Here is a 7,117-nt window from a genome sequence, read left to right as displayed (position 1 = left end):
TTAGAGTTGATACTGTCGCTGAGGGAGTCCTCTTTCTGGGGTAGGAATCATATCACCAATAACCCTCTCATCAGGGAATAAAACTTCCCATTTATATTTCTTCACCATATTGTGGAGGAAAGCAAGTACTGCTAAACGAGCATATTCTTTTCCAGGGCACGTTCTAGGTCCACCACCAAATGGAACATTTGTGTATGGAGCAGGCCCTTCTTCATACCTTGGGGGATCAAATTCCCTAGGGTTCTTGAAATATGCAGGATTCATGTTTGTGTCTCACTGTCCAATATAACTATAGAGCAATAAAAAATATAAAAAAAAAAAAAAGAGATAGAGAGAGAGAGAGACCAATAAAAGAAATGAGAACATAGATGATCTATAATTGAAGAATTACAATTTGCAATGTTATCTTGGATTTATGTAGGTACTTCAACAATTTTGTTATCCTAATATTCTAAGTGAATCTATAAATATAAATGACTATGTATTTGTGTGTTGACAGGAAAATTGCTTATACCTTCCACCCCTTCGTATGTACTTTAACAATTTTGTTATCCTAAGATTCTAAATGAATCTATAAATATAAAGGACAATGTATTTGTATGTTAATAGGAAAATTGCTTATACCTTCCTCCCCTTTGGAATGGTGTAACCAGCATAGGTGAAATCAGTCAAGACTTCTCTAAAAGTTCCTTGAAAAGGTGGATTAAGTCTCATTGTGTCACAAATCACATTCCAAGAGAACTTCATTTTGTGCATGTCTTCCCATTCCAGCAATTCTCCTTCCTTCTTGGACGCTGCTATTTCCATATGCTCTACAAGGAATTGAAAAAATTGGTAAACCTCAAGTAAAAGAACCATCGTAAAAAGTTCTAAAGAACAGAAAGATGAGTTCTAGGTACTACTAAAAGTTTCTAAGTGGAAAATGAAAAGATTAGTTCTATCGTGTAATTTTTTCCATTCCAAAACCTTAAATTGAGAAGCTTATCTACAACACCAATTCTCTTTCCATAATATGTAGAAGGCCATATATTTTGTATTGGCACCTACGCACAGATAAAAATTAGAAACATAATTTAAAAAAACAAACACCCAATCCTATTCCATCACTCCCTGTTTAAGAAGGATTTCTTGATTTTCGAGTGGTAATTGGGTATCAATGTATTAGTCAAAATTAGAAAAATATAGTTAAGATCAACCAAATTTCCTTTATTAGCCGTATGACAGTGTCAAAAGCCCTTAAATCTTTTCTATTTCGCTAGGAAAGGGTGAAAGGTTCAGTAAATTAAGCTCGCCTCGTATTGGACATGATCAAAATCCTTGAAATAATTAGCCCTTATATTAGAAGGACATTTGATTTCCTTCTCCATTAATTTCCAATAAAAAACAACATAACTTAAATTATAAGTTGAGAAAGATTTAAATTAAGAAGAATATTTACCTGCCCTAATTTTGTCATAGATATCTGGTCTTTCTCCAACATATTTCATCATGAAAGTAATAGCAGTGGCAACTGTACTATATCCTGCAACAATCAACCCCATCATCTTATCAGCAATCTCAGCTTCGGGCATATGTTTTCCACTAGGATCAGTGATAACAATCATGTGAGACAAGATATCATGCAATGGTTCTCCAGTAGCCAATGCAGCTTCCTTCTCCTTGATCACAAGAAGCAGCTCCTTCCTGATAGGTGCTGCAGCTTTATTCGCCTTGTAAAAGATCGTCCCTGGAACATTCAACATAATTGAATGCATCCCTAGAGTAACATCATCAAAATCGCTCACCAGCCTTGCAATTCTCTCAGGATTATCGGTTCCCAAAATGAACTTGCAAGAAAGCGTCAGAGTAATAATTTTCACGAGAGGATAAGCCTCCACTTCTTCCTTCCCTTCCCAATGATCCACCAAAAGTTGGTGAGAAATGGAATCCATTTTTCACAAGAATCTAGCCAATGCTTCTGGCTTTAGAAAACCTGGCTGTCTAATGGCCTTGACTTCATCCCGCAGCATATGATCAGCTGCTGGAGGAGGAGGAGGAGCTTTGGATTCGTATGGGCGGAAGAGCCTTTGCATGGGATGTGGCCTAAATTCAGTGAAGAGTTTTTGCTCATTAGCAAAGAGGAATTTGTGGCCATTAGGGCCGCAAATGACTGCAGTTTTCTCTCCAAGAATTTTAGTCTTGAAGATGTCAGGAGAGTATTTCTTCATCCTATCTCCAACAAACTTCTCAGGTTTACAAAACAAGAACTCAATCGATTCGCCGATAATCGGCCAACCAAAGCTTCCAGGTGGGAGTTTTCTCTTGCCATCATCATCATATTTCCATCTGAAGACAACAGCAACAAAGCTGGAAAAAAATACAATTACCAAGGACAGCGATAGAACAAGGATATCCATGGCCAATGATGATTTTTCTTTCTTTAGATAATATCACTGTGATTTTCGACACAAGTAATTGAACTGATGAGTCAGGTAGAACTGGAAATGGAGATTTATATAGATGAGGATCTTAAGTACTAATGGTTTGATTGATTAGGGCTGGTGGGATCAAACTATTTTTAGCTCGTGGATAAATTTTCTAGCAGGTCGTATTAGAGGTGCTAACGCAATAGGCCTACCAAAATTGATTAGACAATATTTCTTTATCTTTAAGAAACCAAAAAACATGGTACTGACAGTTGCTAGTAGGGGTGTTTCGCGAATCGAGCCGCTCGGCTCGAATACGAGCTCGAGTCGAGCTCGAGCTAATTAAGTCGATCTCGAGCTCGAACTCAAGTTCAAAAACATTAAACTCGTCTCTCGCGAGCTCAATTATATATTTTTTTTATTTTTTATTTTTTATTTTAATAGTAAAATTACATATATATCCCTAATATTTTATTATTTATTAAAAAAATTATTGTTTTATTCATTTTTAAAAATAAATATTATTTTTTATTTTTTAAAAATAAAATAATTATTATTTTTTTTTTATTTGTTAAGCTCGAGCTCGAGCTTGATATTTTGAACTCGTCGAGCTCGAGCTCGAGTTCGAGCTTCACAAAATTAACTCGAGCTCGGCTCGATTAGCCAAAACTCGATTCGAGCTCGGCTCGTTTGCACCCCTAGTTGCTAGGTAGTACCAGTCGAGGTGCTAAGGCAATAGGCCCACCAAAATTGACTAGACTATACTTCTTTATATTTAACAAACCAATTTTGAATTTGAAACCCAACTTTTGCACATATGTCATGAATCTAACGGTAATAGTGTATACACTGTCAGTACATATAAGATTTATTCTAAACATATTACTACTGTTGCCAGGAGTAGTTTGCAGAATTGGGAAGTAGTCTAAAAGCCGAAACAAATTTTCTATCTCACTTTCTGTTCCACTTTCTATTCGATTTTTTATTATATTACGATTTTTATATAAACATCATATTTTAATTCTTTCTTTTTTGTTTCCTTTAATTCCCAATAACTATTAATAGAGTAATACATGAAATTCAACAAACTAAAAATCAAAATTCATAAAAAAAAATTGTGAATTTTCTATTATATATTATCTTTTATCCTATTGTATTTTATTTTTTTTATCTTTTTAGGAGTTATTTGAACTTAAGGAAACAAAAAGGAATTAAAATATAGTGCTTATAAAGAAGACGTTGTAACGTAATAAAAAGTAGGATAAAAAGTAAAACAGAAGTAAAGCAAAAGATCCGTTGCATCTAAAAGTTTAGTCCAAGCATACATACTATGCCTTGTCCTTAAGCTTTCGAAAATAGGTAAATGAAGATTACAGAATCCCACTTTTTTAGAATGATCAACAAATTTGGGCCCTAATGTGTTTTATTTGCTAATTGTTTACATATTTGATTTGTGGTATCAAAGCTATAAAGTTATTGAGAAATTAGATGCCCTTAATGGCATTTATTTATGGGTTAATTCCACTTTGTCCCCCCAAACTTTGCACGATTACCCACTTCAATCCCTAAACTTCAAAATGGGACACTTAAGTCTCTAAACTTATAAATACCTCCCAATTAAGAAAAATTGTTGACAAAATCCCGAATGCCGTTGGTGGTCAAAATGTCCCATTTTATAAGTTTAGGGATTTAAGTGTCCTAATTTATAAGTTTTAGGGACTTAAGTGTCCCATTTTGAAGTTTAGGGACTGAAGTAGGTAATCGTCCAAAGTTTGGGGGGACAAAGTGAAATTAACCCTTTATTTATCTACTTATTAATGTTAAGGTCCCCCTAAGTATATAATATTGGTTATATGAAATTCAATATTGACGTTACAAGTTTAGGGGTCTAAAATAACTAAACATTGGAACCGAGCCAAGAATGTATTGAACTACATTGTTTTGATTTCTTGATGAACTTAAATATTTATAATGCTTGAGTTTGGCTTGTTTATCAAGCCTAGCTCAGATAGGTCTTCTTTTTATTTATTTATTTTATTCTTTAATGAATCTTGAATAGCTTGATCTTTTTCTTTTACAACTGTTGAATTTTTTCCCTATAATTATTTTCAGTTGGTTTAAATGATTGTTGAAATGATGTTAAACGAGTTTTCACTTAACCAGATTTGAATCAAGTAGTATGTAGCAGCTTGATTGATTGTCATACTTCGATAAGGATTAAATTTTTTCTAACATTGTAGTATTCTAACGATGTGATATTGGCAATTCACTTTTTCTTATACCGACTCTATATGTTTTTTTTTATTTGGATTAATCCTTCTTACACGGATAATATATATACTATCAATCTTAAATGAATGCCAACTATAAAAAAATTAAATTTGAAATCTAACTTTTTCATATGTGTTATGAATCCAATGATGATGTATATATTATTCGATTCACATGTGTCTGTGGATATACATACATAACTGTGTACACACACACATATGTATGTAGCACACACACATGTATGTATATATATATATATATATATGTGTGTGTGTGTGTTTGTATATATATATATGTATGTATAGACATATGTATATGTATGTGTGTATATACATGTATTTATGTATGTATGCGTGTGTGTATTATATCCCAAAAAAAAAAAGTATGAATTATATACCACAAGGACAAAATTTGGTCAACCTAAATGACCCGCCCGGGGTCAGAACTGAGGAGCTAGCCCATTGTGTTGTGTTTTGGTCAGCAAACATCGCCTGAAAAGTGAAAATGGTGGCATGCTTACAAATGTTGTGCTGACACATTTTACAGCCCATTCAGCATCAAATGGTAAAAAAAGATTTTAAAAAAAAAGGGTTTGGACCTGTAGTATTGATCAGAGCTGATATCACCAAACCTTTTCTTTACAAAAAAAAAAAAAGTGAAAAAAAAAGATTTGGATTCTTGAAAAAAAATTCTGGAGTAATATAATGTTTGAGTACAGTTATCACTGTCGATTTCTAGGACCAAAAGTCAATTATAAAGATATTTATCCATTGCCGTCCAACATAGTCCTAACTTTGGTTGCAGGACTCGAATTAGAGGTGGCAAAATAGGCGGGATGGGCGGAATTTGTTTGGGTTCGAAATGAAACCGAATCATATGGGTTTGGGTCTAACCTTACTCATATGTGTTTTGGGACTAATTTGGATGGGATCACTTTGGGATGGATTTAGATTGATCCTGCCCAATACTCAAATCTATTTTTTATATTTTTTTCCTTTAATTCTTTTTATTTTTTATATAACTTTAATATTTTTATTTATTAAATTTCTTTTGATCTTATTGTGAATTTATATTTTCCTGAATTCATTTACACTCTAGAACGATCAACAGTTACTTTTAAAAGACATAACATTTTGGTAAGAATGAACATATTTTCTCCCTGAATTAAACCAAAAATTGGATTAACAAATAAAGGAAAAGATAGATATACAACCATATTCCAACCTTACCCATAATGTTGTCTGACACAAGGACTAGAAACAAGATTTTTTAACACCAAATTCATTCTTACTGGCATTCTTAAAATTTTCAAAATTTGATAAAAAAGAAATTCACATTAAATGTTGAATAAAGCTAGCACCGAAACGAAGAAGTTGATTAAAAATTGATAACAGGGTTGCATATAGAAATCTATGTAGATAGTTCAACAATTAGCATAAAATCAACATAAAGGGTGTCAACAGTTGTTAGTAAAGCATTGATTCTTGTAGACACCAAAATTTTACCAATTCATTTTATTTTTATTGTTATCTTTATTTTTTTAAAGTTGTTTAAATGAAATCATTTTTACTTAACTGGTTTTCTTTTGTAGGAATGTGAAGACAGGAAAAGAAAGAAAATGGAAGTGAAAAAAAATCAGATTTTTGAAAAAAAAAATCAAAGTTAAATTTTTTGATAAATGAAATTTTTTGGGAAGATATTTGGGCCCAATGGGTACCCAAGTATTTCCTAACATTTCTCATCAAATAATGGGTACAATTGGAATGCATCCCATTTTAAACCCAATATCAAATTATAATACATATCCCGCCCAAAGTCCTTTTGGGCATGGGTAGCCTGTTGGGACTTGGGACAAATTGCCACCTCTAACTCGAATACATAATTTTTTTTTTTTTAATTCTTCAAGGCTGATTATTTTTTGTTTGGTTGTTTTACATGATAAATTTCTCACAAGTCTCTTAGGAAGGGTACTCATGGGACATGACTAATTCTCATAGTCGTGAAGCTATTTAAAACGCCATTCATACGATTCATGATTGTGAAACATGTGGATGCACGGTAAGAATTTCATTCATACTCTTAATAGAGACATCAGCAAAATAAAGGGGGTATGGTTTAATATAAGGAAACTCTACCGTCTCTATTAGGCACCATACCTACAAATGATTGTAATTCAATAAACCCTTACCGCATCATTTAATAATTTGAATTCACAAAATCGTCTAAGAATTGATGTTTCTATTTGCAGATCCAATTAATGTTGAATTGATGCTCATCGATATGGTACCCGAGAGAGAGGTACAGTAGAACTCCTCTTAATCAATGCCATATATAACAATCATATTCTTTTCTTGTCCCTCTTGTTGTGTATTTGGAAAGGTTAGAACGAATTTGTTTACCAGCATTATGATCCCTGCCCTGATGAAATTTCTGTTTAAATC

The 7,117-nt window shown here is 32.8% G+C and overlaps 1 pseudogene; it reads right to left on the bottom strand.

The window, feature by feature from the left end:
* Nucleotides 1-2,396, bottom strand: LOC113782306 (annotated as a pseudogene).
* Nucleotides 2,397-7,117: the final 4,721 nt, after the last annotated feature.

The sequence above is a fragment of the Coffea eugenioides genome, chromosome 9 (genome assembly GCF_003713205.1).
Source record: "Coffea eugenioides isolate CCC68of chromosome 9, Ceug_1.0, whole genome shotgun sequence".
Classification (NCBI taxonomy): Eukaryota; Viridiplantae; Streptophyta; class Magnoliopsida; order Gentianales; family Rubiaceae; genus Coffea; species Coffea eugenioides.
This window is presented reverse-complemented; position numbering and strand designations above follow the sequence as displayed.